The following is a 24,894-nucleotide window of genomic DNA, read 5'->3' on the forward strand; positions in this document are numbered from 1 at the left end:
GTTGCCATTTCTTTCTCCAGAGGATCTTACAAACACAGGGATCAAACCCATGTCTCCTGCACTGGCATGCAGATTCTTTACCACTGAGACATCAAAGATACCTGTTTCTAAATCCATGTCTACTGTTGTAATATCAAGGTCACTTTGGGTTTGAGTACTATCAACTGTTTTGTTTTGTTTTTTTAAGTATAGGTGGCATTTTCCTGTTTATCACATATCCAATGACATCAGTAGGAATCTGGCTGCAGACTTTTATATCTTACTTTTAGCAAGAGAGAAACTGTGTAAACAACTAATTATTATACAATTTGAATGTGGCCACAAAGTAAAGATTTTGGAGGGAGACAACAGAGGAAATGTCCATGTTTTTGAGACAGGAAATATTTTACAATCTTTTAAAAATAATGTTCAGGATAACAAAAAATGCATTGCATCTTAACCAATATAATTCAGATCAAATGTTTTTTAAAAATCAAAAGATATCTAAACATATAGTATTAGGAAATGATAATTCATAGTTGCAAAACTTATCTGCATCTTGGTTTGTCAGATAACCAATACAAGCTCTTTCCTCACCTGAAAAATATCTATTCCTGCCAGATCTAAGAAAATTTATAAATAAATGACATTCCTGAGAACAATGGAAAATGTTCTTCAGTCCTTTGAAAAGTGTAAAGCTTTTTGAAAATTTAATGTATGTTGATCATTATTTCCTATGACTAAAAAATTTTTACACATTTAGAATAAATTATTCTGTATCAGAAAGAATAAAATGCCTAAGAATAAATCTACCTTAGGAGACAAAAGACCAAGTTTTCAAAACTATAAGACACTGATGAAAGAAATTGAAGACCACACAAATGGATGAACATATATACAGTCTTCTTGGATTGGAAGAATCACTATTATTCAGATGAACATACTACCCAATGCAGTCAAAAGAGTCAATGCAACCCCTATTAACTTGCCAATGGCATTTTTCACAGAACTAGACAAAAAATTTTAAAATCTGTATGGTAAAACAAAAAACCCAACCCAAAATAGCCAAAGCAATTTTGAGAAAGAAATCAGGAGCAGGAAAAATCAGGCTCACTGACTTTAGACAATACTACAAATCTACAGTAATCAAAATACTATGGTATTACTAACATAGACACAGAAAACTCAGAAATAAATCCATGCACTTACGGTTAACTAGTCTACAACAAAGAAGTCAGGAACATACAACAGAGAAAAGATGGTGTTTTAAATAAATGATGCAAAAATAAATAAATAAATGATGCTTGGAAAACTGAACAGCCACATGTAAAAGAATGAAACTAAAATATTCTCTAATTTTACACATAGAAAAATAAACTCAAAATGTAATAAAGACCAAAATGTAAGACCTAATACCATAAAATGCTTGGAAATATAGGGAGAACATTCTTTGATATAAATCATAGCAATGTTATTTATGATTTGTCTTCTAGAGTAATGAAAATAAAAACAAAATTTTAACAAATGGACCTAATTAAAAATTTTCACAAGGGAAACCATAAAAAAAAAGACAACCCTCAGTCAATTCCATTCAGTCACTCAGTTGTGTCTGACTCTTTCTGACCCAACGAACTACAGCACACCAGGCTTCCAAGTCCATGACCAAATCCCAGAAATTTCTCAAACTCATGTCCATCAAGTCAGTGATTCTATCCAACCATCTCATCCTTTGTCATCCCCTTCTCATCCTGCCTTCAATAGTTCCCAGCATCAGGGTCTTTCCCAACGAGTCAGTTCTTCACATCAGGTGGCCAAAGTATTGGAGTTTCAGCTTCAGTGTCAGCCCTTCCAATGAATATTCAGGACTGATTTCCTTTAGGATGGATTGGTTGGATCTCCTTGCAGTCCAAGGGACTCTCAAGAGTCTTCTCCAACACCACAGTTCAAAGGCATCAATTCTTCAGCGCTCACCTTTCTTTATGGTCCAACTATCACATCCATACATGACTACTGGAAAAACCATAGCTTTGACTAGATGGACCTTTGTTGGTAAAGTAATGCTTCTGTTTTTTAATATGCTTTCTAGGTTGGTCATCGCTTTTCTTCCAAGGAGCAAGTGTCTTTTTAATTTCATGGTGCAGTCACCATCTGCAGTGATTCTGGAGCCCCCCAAAATAAAGTCTGTCACTATTTCCATTGTTTGCCCATCTATTTGCCATGACCAGATGGGACCAGATACCAAGATTTTAGTTTTCTGAATTTTGAGTTTTAAGCCAGCTTCTTCACTCTCCTCTTTCACTTTCATCAAGAGGCTCTTTAGTTCCTCTTCACTTTCTGCCATAAGGGTGGTGTTATCTGATTATCTGAGGTTACTGCTATTTCTCCCACAAACTTGATTCCAGTTTATGCTTCATGAAGCCTGGCATTTAGCATCATGTATTCTGCATAGAATTTAAATAAACAGGGTGACAATATACAGACTTGATTAACTCCTTTCGCATTTGGAACCAGTCCATTGTTCCATACCTAGTTCTAACTGTTGGTTCTTGACCTGCATAAAGATTTATCAGAAGGCAGGTGAAGTTGTCTGGTATTCCCAAATTTTTAAGAATTTTCCACAGTTTATTGTGATCTACACAGTCAAAGACTTTGACATAGGCAATAAAGCAGATGAGGATGTTTTTTCAAGCTCTCTTGATTTTTCTATGATTCAGTGGATGTTGGCAATTTCCTCTCTGTTTCCTCTGTTTCCTTTTCTAAATCCAGCTTGAACATCTGGAATTCTCAGTCACATACTGTTGAAGCCTCACTTGAAGAATTTTGACCAATACTTTGCTTGAGTGTGAGATGAATGCAATGATGTGGTAGTTTGAACATTCCTTGGCACTGCCTTTCTTTCAAATTGGAGTGAAAACTGACCTTTCCAGTCCTGTGGCCATTACCAAGCTTTCCAAATTTGCTGGCATATTGAATGGAGCACTTTCACAGCATCATCTTTTAGGACTTGAAATAGTTCAATTGGAATTCTATCACCCCCCACTAGCTTTGTTCGTAGTGATGCTTCCTAAGGCCCACTTGACTTTGGACTCCAGAATGTATGGATCTAGGTGAGTGACCACATCATTGTGATTATCTGGGTCATTAAGAGATTTTCTGTGTAGTTCTTCTGTGTATTCTTTCCACCTCTTCTTAATCTCTTCTGCATGTGTTAGGTCCATACCATTTCTGTCCTTTACTGAGCCCATCTTTGCATAAAATGTTCCCTTGGTATCTCTAATTTTCTTGAAGAGATCTCTAGTCTTTCCCATTCTGTTGTTTTCCTCTACTTCTTTGCACTGATCACTGAGGAAGGCTTACTTTTCTCTCCTTGCTATTCTTTGGAACTCTGCATTCAAATGGGTAAATCTTTCCTTTGCTTCTTTGCCTTTAGTCCCTTTTCTTTTTTCAGCTATTTGTAAGGCCTCCTCAGACAACCATTTTGCCTTCTTACATTTCTTTTTCTCAAGGATGGTCTTGATCACTGCCTCCTATACAATGTCACAAATCTCAGTCCATAGTTCTTCAGGTAGTCTATCAGATCTAATCCTTTGAATCTATTTGTCACTTCCACTGTATAATCTTAAGGGATTTGATTTAGGTCATATGTGAATGGCCTAATGGTTTTCCCTACTTTCTTCAATTTCAGTCTGAATTTTCCAATAAGGAGTTCATGATCTGAGCCACAGGCAGCTCCTGGCATTCTTTTTGATGACTGTATATAGCTTCTCCATCTTCGGCTACAAATAATATAATCAATCTAATTTCAGTATTGACCATCTGGTGATGTCCATGTGTAGAGTCATCCATACACATTGTATTGTTGGAAGGGGGTGTTTGCTGTGACCACTGTGTTCTCTTGGCAAAACTCTGTTTGCATTTGCCCTGCTTCATTTTGTACTCCAAGGCCAAACTTACCTGTTACTCCAGGTATGTCTCGATTTCTACTTTTGCATTCTAGTCCCCTGTGATGAAAGGACATCTCTTTTTGGTGTTAGTTCTAGAAGGTCTTGTAGGTCTTCATAGAACCATTCAACTTCAGCTTCTTTACCATTAGTAGTTGGGGCATAGACTTGGATTACTCTTTGAATGGTTTGCCTTGGAAATGAACAGAGATCACTCTGTCATTTTCGAGATTGCACCTAAGTATGCATTTTGAATTCCAGGCCAAATAACTGACAGGAAGGGAGCACAGCCCCACCCATAAGCAGACAATTGGATTAATGTTTTACTGAGCACAGCCCTGCCCACCAGAGCAAGAGCCAGTTTTTCCCACAGCCAGCCCCTCCCATCAGGAAGCTAGCACAAGCCTCTTATTCTCATCCACCAGAGGGACAGAAGAAATAAGAATTACAATCCCTTCATCCTCCAGAACTAATACCACAATTACAGAAAGCTGCCCAAAATGAAAAGAAATAGGATTATGTCCCAGATCAAGGAACAAGACAAAACCACAGAAAAACAACTAAAGAAGTGATTGGCAACTTCCCAGAAAGAGAGTTCAGAATAATGATAGTGAAGATGATTCGGGATCTTGAAAAAAGAATGGAGGCAAAACTTGAGAAGATGAAAGAACTGTTTACCTAGGACCTAGAAGAACTAAAGAACAAAAAAAAAAAAGAGGTGAGCAGACACTGGAAGGAATCAGTATCAGAATAAGATAGAAGAGGTAGAAGAACAGATAAGTGACCCAGAAGACATAAAGGTGGAAATTAATGCTACAAAACAGAATATAGAAAAAAGAATGAAAAGAAATGAAGACAACCTAACAGACCTCTGGAACAACATTAAATGCACCAATATTCACATTATAGGTATCCCAGAATGAGAAGAGAGAGAGAGAGGACCCAAGAAAATACTTGAAGATATAATAGCTGAAAACATCCCTATCATGGAAAAGGAAATATTCAACCACATCCAGGAAGCACATAGAGTGCCAGGCAGGAGGAACACACTGAGACACATAGTAATCAAACTGACAAAAATTAAAGACAAAGATAAATTATTAAAAGCAGCAAGGGAAAAAATACAAATAATATATAAAGGAACTCCCATCAGGCTGATTTCTCAAAAGAAACTCTACAAGCCAGAAAGGAATGGCATGATATATTCTAAATGATGAAAGGGAAGAAGCTACAACCAAGAATACTCTACTCAGCAGGACTCTCATTCAGATGTGATAGAGAAATCAAAAGCTTTCCAGACAAGTAAAAGTTAAGAGAATCCAACTCCACCAAACCAGCTTTACAACAAATACTAAAGGAAGTTCTTTCTCTAGGCAGGAAATACAGAGAAGGAAAAGATCTGACAAAAAGTAAACCCAAAACAATTAACAAAATGATAATATTGATATTATTAATTATATTAATATTGATATTATTAATTATAATGATAATAATATTGATAATTACCTTAATGTAAATGGATTAAATGCACCAACCAAAATACATAGGCTGGCTGCTTTGATACAAAAATAAGACCCATATATATGTTGTCTACAGGAGACCCACTTCATATCTACCAACACTTACAGACTGCAAATAAGGGGATGGGAGAAGGTATTTCACACAAATGGAAATCACAAGAAAGCTGGAGCAGCAATACTAGTATCAGACAAAGCAGACTTTTAAAACAAAGGCTGCTATAGAGACAAAGAAGGACACTACTCCACTTCATCAATAGATCATCCAGACAGAAAACCCATTAAGGAAATGCAGGCCTTAAATGACACTTTAGATGAGTTGGAATTTAAAAAATACATTGAGACAAATGAAAATGAAAGCACGATGGTCCAAAACTTTTAGGATGTAGCAAAGCAGTTCTAACAGGGAAGTTTATAGCAATACAATCTTATGTCAAGAAACAAGAAAAATCTCAAACAACCTAAACTTACACTGAAAACAACTAGAGAAAGAAGAACAAACAACACCTAAAGTTAGTAGAAGGAAGGAAATCATAAAGATCAGAGCAGAAAGAAATAAAATAGAGACAAAGAAAACAATAGCAAAGATCAATTAAACTAAAAGCTGGTTCTTTGAAAAGATAAACAAGACTGATAAACCATTAGGCAGGCTCATCAAGAAAAAAAGTGAGAGGACTCAAATCAGTCAAATTGGAAATGAAAAAGGAGAAGTTACAACTGACTCCATAGAAATACCAAGAATTATAAGACTACTCTGAACAACTGTATACCAGTAAAATGGGCAACCTGGAAGAAATGGATGACTTCTTAGAAAGGTACAGTCTCCCTAGAATGAACAAGGGAGAAAATATGAACAGACCAATCACAAGCACTGAAATTGAAACTGGGATTAAAAACCTCCCAACAAACAAAAGTCTGGGACCTGATGGCTTCAAAGGTGAATCTTATCAAACATTCGCAGAAAGTTAACACCTATCCTTCTGAAACTGTTCTAAAAAGTCGCAGAGGAAGAAAAACTTCCAACTCATTTTATGAGACCACCTTCACCCTGATACCAAATAAATATACCAGATAAATATACCACACAAAAAAAATTACAGTCCAATATCACTGATGAACACAGATGCAAAAATCCTCCACAAAATACTAGCAATTTGTAACCAACAGTATGTTAAAAAGACCATACACCATGATCAAATGGGATTTATCCCAGGGATGCAAGGATTTTTCAACATTCACAAATCAATCAATGTGACACACCATATCAACAAACTGCAGAATAAAAACCATCTGATCATCTCAATAGATGCAGAAAAGGCTTTTGACAAAATTCAGCTCCCATTTATGATAAAAACTCTCCATAAAGTGGTCATAGAGGATATATACCTCAATATAATAAAGGCCATATATGACAACCTACAGCTAGCATCATACTCAATTGTGAAAATATAAGAGCATTCCCTCTAAGATCAGGAACAAGACAAGGACGTCCACTCTCACCACTTTTATTCAAAATAGGTTTGGAAGTCCTAGCTACTGCAATCAGAGAAGAAAAAGAAGTAAAGGAAATCCAAATTGGAAAAGAAGAAGTTAAACGGTCACTGTTTCCAGATGACATGATACTATACACAAAGGATCCTAAAGATGCTACCAGAAAACTACTAGACCTCAATGAATTTGGTGAAGTTGCAGGTTGCAAAGTTAATACACAGAAATTTGTTGCATTTCTATACACTAACAGTTAAAGATCAGAAAGACAATTCAAGAAGCAATTACACTTACCATTACATCAAAAAGAATAAAATACCTAGGAATAAACCTACTGAAGGAGACAAAAGACCTATATTCTTAAAATTATAAGATGCTGATGAAAGAAACCAAAGAAGATTTAAATAGTTTGAAACACATACCATGTTTGTGGATTGGAGGATTCATTATTGTCAAAATGGCATGCTGCCCAAGCCAAGGCGGTCTAGAAATTCAATGCAATCCCTATAAAATTACCAATGCCATTTTCCACAGAGCTACAACAAAAAAATTCTCAAAATTTGGATGGTGACACAAAAGTCCCAAAGACCCAAAGCAATCTTGAAGAAGAAAATTGGAGCTGGAGGAATCAGGCCCCTTGACTTCAGATTACATGAAAAAGCTATAGTCATCAAAGCAGCATGGTACTGGCACAAAAATAGAAATAAAAATAAATGGAACAGGACAGAAAACCTGGAAATAGGTGCATTTACCTATAGTCAATTAATCTATGACAAAGGAAGCAAGACTACATAATGTTGGAAAGACAGTCTATTCAACAAAAGGTGCTGGGAAAACTGTACAGCCACATGTAACAAAATGAAATTAGATCATTTCTTAACTGCATACACAAAAATAAGCTCAACATGGATTAAATACCTAAATGTTAGATTGGACACTATAAAACTATTAGAGGAAAACATAGCCAGAACACTCTGACAAAAATCACGGCAACATCTTTTTCAATCCATTTTCCAGGATGATGGAAATAAAAGAAAAAATAAGCAAAAGGGACCTACTTAAACTGAAAAGCTTTTGCACAGCAAAGGAAACAATAAACAAAACAAAGAGATGTATGTACACCAACGTTCACTGAAGCACCATTTACAGCAGCTAGGACATTGAAGCAACCTAGATGTCCACTGGCAGATGAATGAATAAGGAAGTTGTGGTACATACACACAATGGAATATTACTCAGCTATAAAAAGAAACACAAGTTGAGTCAGTTCTAATCAGGTGGATGAAACTGGAGCCTATTATACAGAGTGAAGTAATTCAGAAAGAGAAAGACAAGTACTGTATATTACCACATGTATATGGAATTTAGAAAGATGGTGATGATGATCCTACATGCAGGGATGCAAAGGAAACACAGATGTAAAGAACAGACTTTTTGACTCAGTGGGAGAAGGCAAGGGTAGGATGATTTGAGAGAACAGCATGGAAATCTGTACATTACTATGTGTAGAATAGATGCCAGCGCAAATTTGATGCATGAAGCAAGGGACCCAAAGTGCTCTGGGACGACCCAGAGGGACAGGGTGGGGAGGGAGGTGGTAGGGGGTTAGAACGGGGGGACTCATGTTTACCTGTGGCCAATTCATGCTGATGTATGAAAAAACCATCACAATACTGCAAAGTAATTTATCCTCCAATTAAAATAAATAAATCTTAGAAAGAAAAAAATTAAGTAAAAAAATAAACAAAATGAAACAACAACCCGCAGATTGAGAGAAAATATTTTCAAATAATATGACTGATAAGGGATGTCTCTGAAATTTACCAACAGCTTATGACAATTAATAGCATCAGGAAAAAAAAAAACCCACTCCATAAATGGGCAGAGGACCTAAACAGACATTTCTCTAAAGAGGACATACAGATGGCCAACAGGCACATGAAAAGATGTTCAACATCACTAGTTATTAGAGAAATGCAAATCAAAACTACAATGAGAAAATCACCTCAAGTCAGTCAGAATGCCTATCATCAAAAAATCCACAAACAACAAACGCTGCAGAGAAGGGAACCCTCCTGAACTGTCAGTGAGAATGTAAACTGGTATACCCATTATGGAGAACAGCATGTAGGTCCTTTAAAACAAACTAAAAATAAAGCTAACATATGACCCTGCAATTATACTCCTGGGCGTATATCCAAGGAAAAACATGTCGTGAAAGATACATGTATGCCAACGTTCTTTGCAGCACTGTTTAAAATAGCCAAGACATGGAAACAGCCTAAATGGCCATCGACAGAGGAATGGATAACGAAGACATGGCACACATATACAGTGGGATATCACTCAGCCATTCAAAAGGATGAAATAGGGCCTTTTGCAGCAACATGGTGGTTCAAGAGAGTGTCACACTGAGTGAAGGAAGTCAGACAGAGAAGGAGAAATATCATACTACATCCCTCATATCTGGAATCTACAAAGATATGATACAAATGAACTTACTTACAAAACAGAAAGAGACTCAGACTTAGAAAATCAACTCATGGTGACTGGGCGGCAGGGATAGTTAAAGACTTTTGCAAGGTCGTGTACACACTGCTATTTTTAAAATGAATAACCAACAAAAACCTAAAGTATAGCATGTGGAACTCTGCTTAGTTTATGTGCTGGTCTGGATGGGACAGGGGTTAAAATAATATACATGCACCTCAATATTTACAGTGGAACTATTGAAAGTAGTCAAGATGTGCAAGTAACCTAAATGTCCATCAACAGATGAATGCATAAAGGAGATGTGGTATGCATATATGAGCGATGAAATATTACTTGACCATAAAAAATGCCACTTGCAGCAACCGGGATGGACCTAGAGATTATTATAACTGAAGTAGATCACACAGAGAAAGACAAGTAACATACATCACTTTTATGTGGAATCAAAAAAAAAATGATACAAATGAACTTATTTACAAAACAGAAAGAGACTCACATAGAAACAAACTTACGGTTACCAAAAGGAAAAGGGAAGGGAGGAATAAATCAGGAATTTGGGGTTAACATATACATATATATATTTATACATATATAAAATAGTCAAATAACAAGGACTGACTACATAGTACTAGGAACTATAGTCAGCATTTTGTAATAATCTATAAGGGAAAAGAATCTGAAAAGCATACATATTTATAGATATTAAAAGTATGTATATATAAAACTGATTTGCTCTGCTACGCACTTGACACTGCTGCTGCTGAGTCGCTTCAGTCGTGTCTGACCCTGTGCGACCCCATAGACGGCAGCCCACCAGGCTCCCCCGTCCCTGGGATTCTCCAGGCAAGAACACTGGAGTGGGTTGCCATTGCCTTCTCCAATGCATGAAAGTGAAAAGTGAAAGTGAAGTCGCTCAGTCGTGTCCGACTCTCAACAACCCCATGGACTGCAGCCTATCAGGCTCCTCTGTCCATGGGATTTTCCGGCAAGAGGACTGCAGTGGGGTGCCACTGCCTTCTCTGACACTCTTGACACTAACACAACATAAATCAAATATACTTCAATTAAAAAATAAGTTTATCTTGAAACATCAATGTTCAAATACTAAAAGTTTTACTATAATTTTTTAAAATTACAGAGCTTTTTGAAATCTAATATAATTTTAACATTAGAATATCCTGCATTGTCCTCTTTAAATCTTTTCTCTTTGGGTAAAAATCTAACACTAAAAAGTTATCTTCAATTTAAGTAAACAAATATACTTACAAACCAGAACTTAGTAAAGAACAAAATTTAACACAATATGAATTAAGATATAAATTATTAATTTTCTCAGAATTTAAAGAAGACTTTTTGTTATATCATATAATTATTATGATTGGGAATGACAACATAATTTATTGGTTTAATTTTTTAATGGGATTAAAGAAAGTCACATAGTATCTGGAGGCTTTAAATGACCTCTTCTATCACAAAATGGTATCTTCTTCACACAAGTGTACATTTTTATTACTTTCAAGTTAATTATAAATATGGTATTAACCATGGGATAGATATTTAGGTCTGCAAAGAAATAAGAATATGTATCAGTTTAGGTAAAATAGCTTTTACTTTTTAGATTGCAGTGAGCATTTGGAAAATTACTGTTGAGTTTTCTATATTCTTGCATGCCTAGAAAGAAGTCAGTTGTTTTCCAATAATGGTGCTTCAGAAACTATCACCATCTCCTTTATGTTATTTAGGATGTTATTATTATCATTGTTAACATTATATCTCAGGAGATTTTGCTTCAAACATATGAAGCCTATAAAGAAATCCATAAAATAATAAAAAATATTTTGAAAAGACAACAGTATAGGAAATCTAATTAGTATTTCTCAATTCATTTCATAGAGTTTTAGAATGGTATCGATAAACTAGTTTATTGTGATTTTGGTTTGCTATACTCTATAACTCTGCTTTTACAAAAGGCTTACAAATTCTGAGCTCTCTCAAAATTTCCCATGTCTCTTAAGGTATGGGTCTCATTATTTCCCTCTTTCCTAATGTCTGAGTAATTCTTTGGTTGTGGCTATCTCTCTCTTTCCTACATTCCTTCTTTTGTTGTTATCCCATTATTTTGATCCAAGAGTCTTTCCTGAAATATGTGCTGCAGTTTCAAGATGATCAAGTGTGTGCTGGTCTCGAGTCTTCAGCAGACTGATGTATGGAAAATATAAAAGTACATAAAAAGATCACTATAGTAATTTTTCCCTCTGTTCCGAGTACCAAGATACTTGTCTACGATAGGAAACTGGCTAGAATTTGGTTGGCAGGCTGAAATAGTACTACAAAGATTTTCATACAGGGCAAGTCATTAATTTTCTCACACATTTATGGGATGTTTCTCACACAACATCTATCATAAAGGGGGACACTTCATTCATTGAACAGAGTTAGTTAACAAGTCCTCTAGTTCAATACTGCTATGCTTTCAAATCTTTTGTTTTGAATAGAGAACAGAATTTTATAAGGAATTCAGTGATAGAGTTAAAAATTCTACGACCCTAGTATTTAAACAATACCACTGAAAGAGCAGCAAGTGTGTAGAAATAACATTCTTAGTAATGTGTGAGACAGACAGTGAATTTGCAATCCGGTCTAGAGCTCAACTAAAAAAAAAAAAAAATCGGGATAAAATAAAGAGCAAAAGATATCTGTCACAAATGATGAATTGAGGGTCCTGAAAATAAAAGTGGAATAACTTGTCAAATTTCAAGCAAAATTTAGCACTGCTTTAGTACAACATCTTCACAAAGGACAGGTCTGCTGTTCCCTGCTTCATGCGATGTGGAAACAACACAGATTTCCTGCAAGCAGGTTTCAAATTTATCTGTATGGGCCTTTCCATTTGGGGATAGGACTGTTAATGAGATGCTTTGAAGATAACGAATTTGCTAAATCAGCACACTGCCTGCTAAAAAACACCACTGATGGCCTTCTAACTCTTCCTCAATTGCCTCCATTCATTTCCTCATATAACCTTTTTAACACTTAACACAGAGGTCCACGTTCTTAATGCAAAGTTTTGTCAAGCAGTCTGCTACACAGCAATCACCAAGGATGTCATTAGTGCATCCAGGGGACTACCTCTTATGTCAGTTTCTTCCCAGAGTGCAAGGCCGACATTTACTTCCTCCTGATTCCACAACCATTGCACAAATCTACTCAGTGATCTCACTGCTCCCTTAGTCTCAGTATTTCTCAGTCAGAATTCATGATCTCTATTTCACAAACCTCGCAGTGGACAATCTTTGTTTTTTCTGTCCAGCACTTACTCCCTTCGGACCACAGGCCCCTCAACCCTACTAGAGGTGTGGGCCATTCAACACATACAGCACTCACTATTCATAATTATCCTTTGTTACAGAAATGTGTTCAAAGAGCAGGCACATGAGCAAGGCTGGTTCACCTACAAACTGGGAGAGGAAAATTCCTTGCCCCATTGAATCATGGAAGGAAGTATATCTGGACCTGAAGTTCCAGGACCTATGCTTTTAATCACATTAAAAAAAAAAAGCATGTTCAATAGAAGCAAATAAAGAAGGAATCAAGTTGAGATGACAGGGTCTGAATATCCAGTTCTAATCTTTGAAGTATCTTGAGATACCATGTTTCCCATAGCTTTTCCTTTGGTTTTGTGAAAGACTTCAGTACATTTCCAATGAATTATCTTATTTGTGTATGTGTACAAGCTAGTTTGAAGGGAGATTTCTGCATGTGTAACTACATATTCTGATTAATTGATTCTCCCTCTCCTATTTTGCCTTCTTTTATAATACCATCCCTGCCAAGCCTTCTAAAGTAGCAACTTGCAGACAGGCCATTCCTCTCCCTTTTGTTTGCCTGTTACTGAAACAGTGACTGTAACATCTTCATCTATAACACTTTATCTTAATATTAAATGACATCTTAATAACTTCCAAGTTTTTTCCTCCATTTCTATCACCACTACCACACTGAAGCCACTTGCCTCAATCATCTGGAGGATGCCAACCATCTCTGCCTCCTGAATTCTGCTGCCAGTTTAGTCTCTCCCAAGTACCCAGGAATTAAAATGCAAATCTGATCATGTCTTCCATTTGTTCAATTTTAGTGATCACAAATTTATGCTGCACTGATAATTTTAAGTTTTCCATTTTATATGTCACCCAAATGTTCCAAGCTCTTCAAATACAAAACGCTTCCAAATTAATTTTTCCCCCACTTCTGTTTTACTTTTCACTTTCTGACTTGGTTAATAGCAACTTGTGGTGATCATTTTTGCAACATACACAAATATCCAATCATTATACAGTATACTGAAAACAAGGTTACAGGTTTACTGTAACCTTTAACAAAAAAAAAGAGAGAGAAAATGGCAATTCTAGGGCACGAATTCATATTATCTCCATCTAGAATCCTTTTTTCTTCTTTTCTTCTATTTATTACACATAAGACTCTAGTCATTGAACTATACTTTGCTTTCTTAAGAAATCCAAGGAAAATACATACTACAGGTTTGGTGGTGGGAGCTGATGGGAGAAACAACAATAAAAATATTAACATAGTGCTCCTTAGGGTTATTTATATAGATCACTTAATTACAGATATTTGAGTGACTTTCATATTAAAAACATCAACAAAATAGTATTTTTAAAATAAGATGATTCTTTCAAGAATATCAGATAAGTTTTTCATACCTGATTTGTCTTTATCCTATATATAATCAATTTACGGCTTCTCTTTTCATTCTATATCACCAAACCCTTATTGAAAAGCTCATTGCATTCAAAATACTCCTTTTAAATTGCTTGTTATGAAGCAATTTGAAATCATTTCTTGTCAGTCAACTGCATAATGCAATCTCCCTCTCTTTGAGAGAATGGAGTTATATATCCAAAATAATCTCCAAAAACATAATCAAGAAGAATCACTTTGAAAATGTTGCATGCTATATTCATCAAAGCATAGGCCAGAGATAGCCTCAGTTGATTTTAAGACCATTGAATTAATGGCAGTTTCACTGGATGGGGATATTTGAAAGTTGAAAAATCTTATCAACAAAACAAGCTTAGACAGCAGCAGTAAGCTGCACCAGACTTAGGTATTCAGGAGAAAACTAACTGGTGATGTATCATGAGGAACATTATTCAGTGTCTTAGGGTCCCCATTTCTTCTTGGGCTATATGAAGGATACTATACCTGACTATCTATTTCCTAGTTTCCTTTGAACTGCAAGTTTCCCTGATGTATGGGAGAGTTAGAGTATGTGGCTACAGTCATTATCTATAAAAATTACAGAGGAAAGAACAGCCTATTTTGGATGAAAAATCAGATGTTGATGAAACTTCCTCCTTTCTCATTTCTTATATGTATAACTATGTCTTCACCTTTTTATCATTTTTAAAACTACTGAATGAGGAGGTTTTGTCATAATGTTATTTCTTTTACTGCATTACTATATTTAAACTATTAACACTAACAAACTATCATTTGGAGCATTTAATAAGCACAAGACATTGTATTACTCACTTTATGCTACTTTTTATTTATTTATTTATTTATTTTGTTGGCAAAGTAATATCTCTGCTTTTTTTTTTCTTATGAAAAAATTTATATATATATATACACACACACACACATATATATATATATATAGAGAGAGAGAGAGTAGTGGTTTTTGCCATACATTGACATGAATCAGCCATGTATGCTACTTTTTAAACATCTGATTGGAGTAGAGTTTATTTACAATGTTGTGTTAGTTTCAGGTGTACATTAAAATGAATAAGCTATGTGTGTGCTCAGTCATATTTGACTCTTTGTGACCCTAAGGACTCCTCTGGTTCTGCCAGGCTCCTCTGTCCATGGGATACTCCAGGCAAGAATACTGGAGTGGGTTGCCATTTCCTCCTCCAGGAGATCTTTCTGACCCAGGGATCAAATTCGTGTCTCTTGTGTCTCCTTTCACTGAATCAATTATGCATATTAATATAGCCAATCTTTTTTTTTAATATTCTTTTCCCATATAGCCCATTACAGAATATTTTTTTAATATTCTTTTCCCATATAGCCCATTACAGAATATTGAGTAGAGTTCTCTCGGCTTTACAGCAGGTTCCTATTGGTTATCTATTTTATACATAGTAGTGTGTATATATCAATATCAATCGCCCAATTTATCCCTCTCGCCTCATCACCTGGTAACCATGTTTGTTTTCTACTTCTGTGACTCTATGCTTGTTCCATAAATAGTTCAATTATATCTCTTCTAATATTTCACATATAAACAATATCATATGATATTTATCTTTCTGTGTCTGACTTAGTCAACTCAATATGTCAATTTTTAGGTTCATCCACATTGCAGCAAATGGAATTATATCATTCTTTTTGTGGCCAAGTAATATTCCAACATTCAAAAAACTAAGAATAGGCATCTGGTACTATCGCTTCATGGCAAATAGATGGGGGGGAAAGTGGAAACAGTAACAGATTTTATTTTCTTGGGCTACAAAATCACTGTGGACAGTGACTGCAACCATGAAATTAAAAGATCTTTGCTCCCCGGAAGAAAACCTATGGCAAACATAGACAGCATATTAAAAAGCAGAGTCATCATTTTACCAACAAAGGTCTTTACAGTCAAAGCTATGGTTTTTCCAATATTCATGTATGGATGTGAAGAGCTGAACCATAAACAAAGCTGAGCATCAAAGAATTGATGCTTTTGAACTGTGATGCTGGGGAAGACTCTTGAGAGTCCTTTGGACAGCAAGGAGATCCAACCAGTCAATCCTAAAGGAAATCAACCCTGAATATTCATTGAAAAGACTGATCCTGAAGCTGAAGCTCCAATACTTTGGCCACCAGATGTGAAGAGCCGATTCTTCGGAAGAGACCCTGGCGGTGGGAAAGACTGAGGGCAAGAGGAGAGCGGGTTACAGAGGATAAGATGCCTGGATGGCATCACTGACTCAATGCACATGATTTTGAGCAAACTCAAGGTGATAGTTAAGGACAGAAAAGCCTGATGTGCTGCAGTTCATGGGGTTGCAGAGAGTCAGACAAGATTTGGCAACTGAGGAACAACAACAACAATATTCCATTGTCTATATGTACAACCTCTTCTTTATCCATTCCCTTGCTGATGGATATTTAGGTTGCTTCCATGTCCTGACTGTTACAAATAGTGCTGCATTAAATAGTGTGCTTGTAAATAGTAAACACTGAGGTGTGTGTGTCTTTTTGAATTACAGTTTTCTCTAGGTTTATGCCCAGGAGTGGGATTGCTGGGTCACTTGGTGGTCTTATTTTTAGTATTTTAAGGAACCTCTATATTGTTCTTCATAGTGGTTGTACCAATTTACATGTCAACCAAGAGTGTAGGAGGGTTTCCTTTCTATTGCTGGAGGGTTCTCCAGTATTTACTGTGCGTAGATTTTTTGATGATGACCATTTTGACCAGTGTGAGGTGATTCCTCACAGTAAATTTGATTTGCATTTCTCTAATAATTAGAGATGCTCAGCATCTTTTGATGTGCTTTTTGTCTTATTTGGAGAAATGACTATTTAAATCTGAAGTCCATTTATTTATTTATTTATTTATTTATTTTTTTAATATTGAGCTGTATGAGCTGTTAGTACATTCTGGAGATTAACTTCTTATCACTTGCTTCATTTGCAAATACTTTATTCTGAGGGCTGTCTTTTTGTGTTGTTTATGGTTTCTTTTGCTGTGCAAAAGATTTTACATTTAATTTGATCCATTTTGGCTATCAAATAGAGATCATGACAGATACCGTGCCCAACATGGGATACATGCCTGATAAATATCTTTGAATGGATACTTTCATAAATGATTTCATGAAGCCATTCAAAAATATTTTTCAAGCATGTATCACATGTTGGGCATGGTATCTGCCACGACATCCATTTGATAGATGACATAAAAGAAGGAACTTGCCAGAGCTCACATATCACATAGAACTTTAGTATTCTTGTTCCAGTGATCATGGCCAGCAATGGCAGAAAGAAAATTTATAAAACACAGTGAAAGAGCAGCTTTCAACTGTCACCAGAGTAGATTAAAAAAAAAAAAAAAAAAAAACCTGCTTTAATTCTGCATGAGCTGTCTGGAGACCAGACTACAGCTCTGGCGTAGCAGACAGAAGCAGAAGTCAGATATCTATGGATGAATGAAAGTTTAAGATATCTGTCTTCCACTTGTCAGATTCAATCTGATTCTGCAGAGATGACACATGAATCATTTCCTATTTGGTCTCCAGGGTTACCATTTTTAATGATATGGTCTATGATTGTTTTTCTCATTTGATGGTTTACTTCCGTAAACAATATGAAGGACTCTCTTGCATATTCTTGGATCTACAAACTTTTCAAGACCCAGGCTGTCTTCATAGCATAAGTAGCCTGTTGTACCATTTATCAGGCTGGTTTTCTCATGCCTAATGACTTCAGAGTTCAAACCTTAGACCCAAGGCCAGATTTGAGGGCCACAATCTCCTCATTGGACACTTTTAACATCTCCATGCTTTTTCTGGATGTCTAAAAGTGTTAAACAAATCCCTTGGTTTCAGGATAGTGCTCTAGTGGTTTCTAAAACAATGAAATCTTTTCTCAAAAAAAAAAAATAAATAAAATAAAAAGGATTTCAAATGCTGTAAGAAGTGACATCATTATTATATATTTGGGCCAGGGACAATTTCTTTCCACAAAACAGTCTATAATACTTTGGAAATGTTTTACTATCCTTCCTAGTGGTATAACTAGCCTCTCAAAAGGTGTCTAGAGGACTTCTGATCACTCAATGCATTGACCTCTTTCTTAGTTCCCATCTTTATCTCTCAGCAGCAACTGGACTATCAACATTTGCAAAAATGATCATGGGCTTTGGAAAAAATACACACAATTGATTTTAATTTAAGTTACTTGCAAGTGTGTATCCTAGGGTATGGTACCAAACTGTCTAAGATTTTATTTCCTGGTAGATAAAAACAGCTTTTAGAACCATCTTGTGGTGTAGAGAATTAAGTAAATGTGAGATATGTTTCCTAGGGTAGGATTGTGCAGGGTAACAGCATCTCTCAATAGGTCTTGGTGTGTTAATAAGTTAAACACCATGCTTTACTTCTATTCAAATATCTGTTCTACTGGTGTGAGCATCATAGTGACTCATACAAAGCAATAAATATATTTTTTCCTTTTCAAAATGCTCTTATCATCTGGATTCATTCATTAAAGCTGGCTGCTCAGAAGTATTTACTATAACTGAATATTAAGTTCTTTCTCCTTTGGGAGAAGTTCTTATTATGCCACTGGGGAAACTATGGCAGTGAGGTAATGTCAGGCACTATGCGGAACATTTTAGATGAGCTGCAGCTCAAACTAATGAGAAAACAGAGCCCTTTAAAAATACTCCACAGTCAGATAAACTGTGTCTACCTAAATTGCCAACAAATGTTGCTACTCATGGCTGCAAGTGTTAGCACATAGTCTGTTTTCCCCAGTTTCAGGACATTAGTTCTTTCCATGGTTACTTTCCTGAAAGCAGTCTCTAATACAACTCTTTGAGACATGACCTCCTAAATATACCTATTTCCTATTATCACTGGAATCACACTTGGTGTTCAGATACTGACATTTTCTGGCCCACCAAGTGCTTGATGTCACTCACTTTGTATAGTTCAACCCAATATTAACTGCCTTAATTTTATCCTGAGCTTCTTTAGCACTACAGGTTAAGTGGTATGATCAAAGTTTAATCATATATATATCCATTCATTCATTCTAATCCACAAGTATTTATTGCTTAATATCATTCCTATATACTGTCCTGGCCATTGAAGAATAAATTCACAGAGCAGATAACATACAAACAGAATAAAATTTATTCGTGTAAAATACAGTGCAAGTAAGCAAAGGGAATGTGGAAATTCGCTACCTGAGAGGATATTGAGGGTTTATATCTGTAGGATGGGTCAGAATGTTCAGATACATATGTAAGAAGAACAATCCCAAATGTCCAAGGACAAATGAATGCATGAAGCATTCTGGTAAAGGGAAAAGTAGTTAAAAAAAAAAATCAATAAGGCCAGAACCATACAAGGGGCCCAAAAACAAAGAACTTAATATGGAAGACAACATGGGTCTTTTTCAACGTTAAAATTAATATTTTCTTAGAAGTAACATTAAAAGTCATACAAAACTTAAAAGATGCACATAGTTTTATGACAGTTTGAGGACTATTATCACAAAACACGCTTTTGGAAATAAGCATTGGTAACTGACATATACTCTGATAGAGATTCGTTGTCATCTAATAAAAATCAAACAAAACAAACACAAAAAAGATTTGTTCACCTTGGGAAAAAGGATAAACACACTTTATGTCCCCATTTCACCTAGCACATATATTTAGTTGTATATGTGACACTGAATAGCCTCCACACTTCCCTGTAGTTTGAATGTCCCTTGAGTGATCACTTTGAACTGTATAATCCAATTCTCATCTATGTGGCTATTACTTTCAAAATTAGAGCTTCAGGCTGATTTTTATTTTCTTATGCATACTAGATAAGCCAGCTTAAATGTTCCATGGCTTCATTATCACCCACACGACTAAAACTGAACTAATGGGATATCTTCTGGAAATATGTCATTAAAAATATTCTAGGTATCTATCTCCCCTAATTTAGTATAATTTGATCCTAGGTACATGACAAAAAATCTGCCCAAAAAACACTAAAATAATTTATTTGTGATGAACAAAATAAGAAAAAGCCGAAGTGTTCCCTCCAAAAGGAATCTTAACAAAATGAGAGACGTGAATAGTTCATGATACAGTAAGTATCACCTGTGGAGAACCACAATCATTGACCTGGTCTAATCAGATATGGAATTCAAACGTGCACAGCCCATGAAGTCTGGGAAATCTCCAACATATTCATCATATTAAAATAGTTCCAGTCATGTTGCATCTGCTGGTAAGGCAAATAAATGCAGAATTCTCAGGAGGAAGGGATCTGCAACTCAAGCTCCTCAGGACCCCACAGATAAAACAAATTAACTATAACAATACAAAATAATAATAATTACTTTATTCATGAGGAAATAAACTATTCTGAATAGGAGTGAGTAGAAATGGCAAATAGCTGTTTTAGATCACCAAAGATTACAGGTATTAAATGATCAGACATAGAATATACAATAACAAAGTTTAAAATATTTAAAAAATTAAAAATATATAAAATTCAAAATATGTGTGAGAAGCTAGAAACAGACTTAAATTCCATTTGTAGTCACTGCACTCACTCACCTGCACACTTCCCCTCTTTGAACTGAACTGGAGGTACACAGGGGAATTTTAGGGCAGTGGGACTATTACACATGACATAATGGTGGATATCTCACAATACATATTTTCAAAAATTCACAAAACTTACTAAAGTGTGAACCCTTAGTTATGCAATTTTATAAGTATCATTTAGTGGATACAAGTATGGGGAGCAGACGATGACAAATAATCAAATTGTATTACAAATATATTCAGCATCTCACAGAAGGGGCTGGGAAGAAATGCTGAACTAAGCAGATTGGGCAACGTGTGAAGTCTATTAAAGTAGAATAAGAAATTGTACATAGATAAAACTGTATGAGGTTGGAGGTATGAATGAACTATTTTAATATTACTATTCATGTATCCTTGGATTGGACAATTAGGTAAGTGGATAATTCATGACTGAGTCAGGATTCCCATCGTTGGAGTAGGATGTTAAAATAAACAAAGGAAGAGGATACATTGATCAACGTGGAAGTGGATTAGAGACAGTGGTATAAACTCACATTTAGCTTAATAGTTATATATAGAAATATGGATTTATTTCTGAAGTCATGTCCAACACTTTTTCAACCCCATGGACTGTAATCTGCCAGGCTCTTCTGTCCTTGGGATTTCCCAGGCAAGGATACTGGAGTGGGTTGCCATTTCCTTCTCCAAGGGATCTTCCTGACCCAGGGATCAAATCTGCCTGCATTGGCAGGCAGATTCTTTACTACTGAGCTACTTGGAAAGCAGAAATATATATGGGCATGTATATATTCACTGGTTAGGACAAACATGGAGTCCCTTACTCTGTCAGTTCAGAGGACTAGAGCAGAGACAGTAAGAAGTAAAGATCCTGATATCTAATATCATTCCTCTATAAAAGGAAAGAGGGATGCTTGGGGAAAAGTCTGATATTAGGACTGGGGCAAAAATATACATATGAGCCAGGGACACTTTCAGATGTAATAAAGTAGGGAAGCATTCAAAAATAAATTTAATCAAACAAAAATATCCACCATGATAGAGGTATGTCCAAAAGACACAGAAGATAACTGAAAGAGCTTCCAAAAGTCAAGGTTGAAAAAAAAATTGAGCAAATATTTCTAGTAAAGCAGTATTGAATCATATCCCAAAGTATAAAATAAATATCTGAGTTCATACTAATATAAACATATGAGTAATTAAAGAAGTGAGAGAGTAGGCACAAATCTGTTTATGTTCCAAATAATTTATGCAGATACTTTTCCCTTAAAAAGGTGGAGATATCTCCTTTGGATGCACAAAATGATTTCCTTTCAAATAGGACACTATGGAAAGGGCTGGAAGAAGCACAAGCTGGAATCAAGATTGCTGGGAGAAATATCAGTAACCTCAGATATGCAGATGACACCACCCTTATGGCAGAAAGCAAGGAGGAACTAAAGAACCTCTTGATGAAGGTGAAAGAGAAGAGTGAAAAAGCTGGCTTAAAACTCAATGTTCAATAAACTAAGATCATGGCATCCAGTCCCATCAGTTCACAGCAAATAGATGGGGAAACAATGGAAACAGTGACAGACTTTCTTTTCTTGGGCTGCAAAATCACTGCAGATGGTGACTGCAGCCACACAATTAAAAGATGCTTGTTTCTTGGAAGAAAAGCTATGACCAACCTGGACAGTATATTAAAAAGCAGAGACATTACTTTGCAGACAAAGGTCCATCTAGTTAAAGCTATGGTTTTTCCAGTAGTCATGTATGGTTGTGAGAGTTGGACCATAAAGAAGGCAGAGTGCCAAAGAATTGATACTTTTGAACTATGGTGTTGGAGAAGACTCTTGAGAGTCTCTTGGACTGCAAGGTGATCAAAGCAGTCAATCCTAAAGGAAATCAACCCTGAATATTCAGCGGAAGGACTGATGGTGAAGCTGAAACTCCAATACTTTGGCCATCTGATGGAAAGAGCTGACTCATTGGAAAAACCCTAAGGCTGGGAAAGATAGAAGGCAGGAGGTGATGGGGTCAACAGAAGATGAGATTGTTGGATGGCATCACCAACTTAATGGACTTGAGTTTGAGCAAGCTCCAGGAGATGGTGAAGGACAGGGAAGCCTGGCATGCTACAGTCCATGGGGCTGCAAAGAGTTGGACATGACTGAATGACTCAGCAACAGAAGGAAAGTGCAGAGGAAAGTACCTTTAAAATGGAGAAAACTGATAAATACAACCTCATCCAGGTAACCAAGGTCAACAGTGGTACGCTGTTTTGATACTATGTACCCATGAGAACAATATGATGAAAATAGCATTTCTATCTCTGGTCTTCCTCCCAGTCACTCATAACCCTAGTCTATTCATTTGATGGGAAAACATCAACAAATTCCAACAGGCCCAAAATATCTGATAAGAATCCCTCAAATGTGTCAAGGTCATCACAAACAAAGAAAACTGAATGTCACTGCTAAGAGTAGCCTAATATGGAATATTGGATGGGATCCTGGAATGGGGGGGCGGGAATACATTAGGTAAACTCTGAGGAACTCTGAAAAAGAATGAAATTCAGATAATAATATTGTATAAATACTGGATCATTAATTATGAAAATATACCACACTACTGCAATATTTTAATAATAAGAGAATCTAGATATAGAATATAGGAACTCTTATATCATCTTCATAATTTTTATGGATATCTAAAATTGTTGTACAATAATACTTATTTAGAAGAAACATCACTAGGAACTAACAAATTTATATGAAAAAACAGCAATTTCAATTGCCAGGATGAATAAACAAGTATTCCCTTTTATGAACCTAATAAAATAGGATCAAATAAGTAAATTTATTTACACATTTATAAGTACTACTTCTAGTATATATAATATTCATATGTCTAATACACTTATAATGCATATTTTATAGACATATGCATATATAAAATAATATGTATATATTGGAACCAGTCTGTTGTTCCATATCAAGTTCTAACTGTTGCTTCCTGACCTGCATACAGGTTTATCAAGAGGCAGGTCAGGTGGTCTGGTATTCCCATCTCTTTCAGAATTTTCCACAGTTTATTGTGATCCACACAGTCAAAGGCTTTGGCAGAGTCAATAAAGAAGAAATGGATGTTTTTCTGGAACACTCTTGCTTTTTCGATGATATAGTAGATGTTCGCAATTTGATCTCTGGTTCCTCTGCCTTTTCTAAAACCAGCTTGCACATCTGGAAGTTCACACTTCACGTATTGCTGAAGCCTGGCTTGGAGAATTTTGAGCATTACTTTACTAGTGCGTGAGACGAGTGCAATTGTGTGGTTGTTTGAGCATTCTTTGGCATTGCCTTTCTTTGGGATTGGAATGAAAACTCACCTTATCCAGTCCTGTGGCCCCTGCTGAGTTTTCCAAATTTGCTGGCATATTGAGTGCAGCACTTTCACAGCATCATCTTTCAGGGTTTGAAATAGCTCAACTGGAATTCCATCTTATCCACTAGCTTTGCTTGTAGTGATGCTTCCTAAGGCCCACTTGACTTCACATTCCAGGATATCTGGCTCTAGGTGAGTGATGATTCCATCGTGATTATCTGGGTCATGAAGATCTTTTTTGTACAGTTCTTCTGTGTATTCTTTCCACCTCTTCTTAATACCTTCTGCTTCTGTTAGGTCCATACCATTTCTGTCCTTCATCAAGCCCATCTTTGCATGAAATGTTCCCTTGGTATCTCTAATTTTCTTGAAAAGATCTCTAGTCTTTCCCATTCTGTTGTTTTCCTCTATTTCTTTGCATTGATCTCTGAGGAAGGCTTGCTTATCTCTCCTGGCTATTCTTTGGAACTCTGCATTCAAATGGGAATATCTTTCCTTTACTCCTTTGCTTTTCACTTCTCTTCTTTTCACAGCTATTTGTAAGGCCTCCTCAGACAGCCATTTTGCTTTTTTGCATTTCTTTTCCATGGGGATGGCCTTGATCCCTGTCTCCTGTAGTGTCACGAACCTCCGTCCATAGATCATCAGGCACTCTGTCTATCAGATCTAGTCCCTTAAATCTATTTCTCACTTCCACTGTATAGTCATAAGGGATTTGATTTAGGTCCTACCTGAATGGTCTAGTGGTTTTCCCACTTTCTTC

The sequence above is a fragment of the Odocoileus virginianus genome, chromosome 28, assembly GCF_023699985.2.
Source record: "Odocoileus virginianus isolate 20LAN1187 ecotype Illinois chromosome 28, Ovbor_1.2, whole genome shotgun sequence".
Taxonomy (NCBI): domain Eukaryota; kingdom Metazoa; phylum Chordata; class Mammalia; order Artiodactyla; family Cervidae; genus Odocoileus; species Odocoileus virginianus.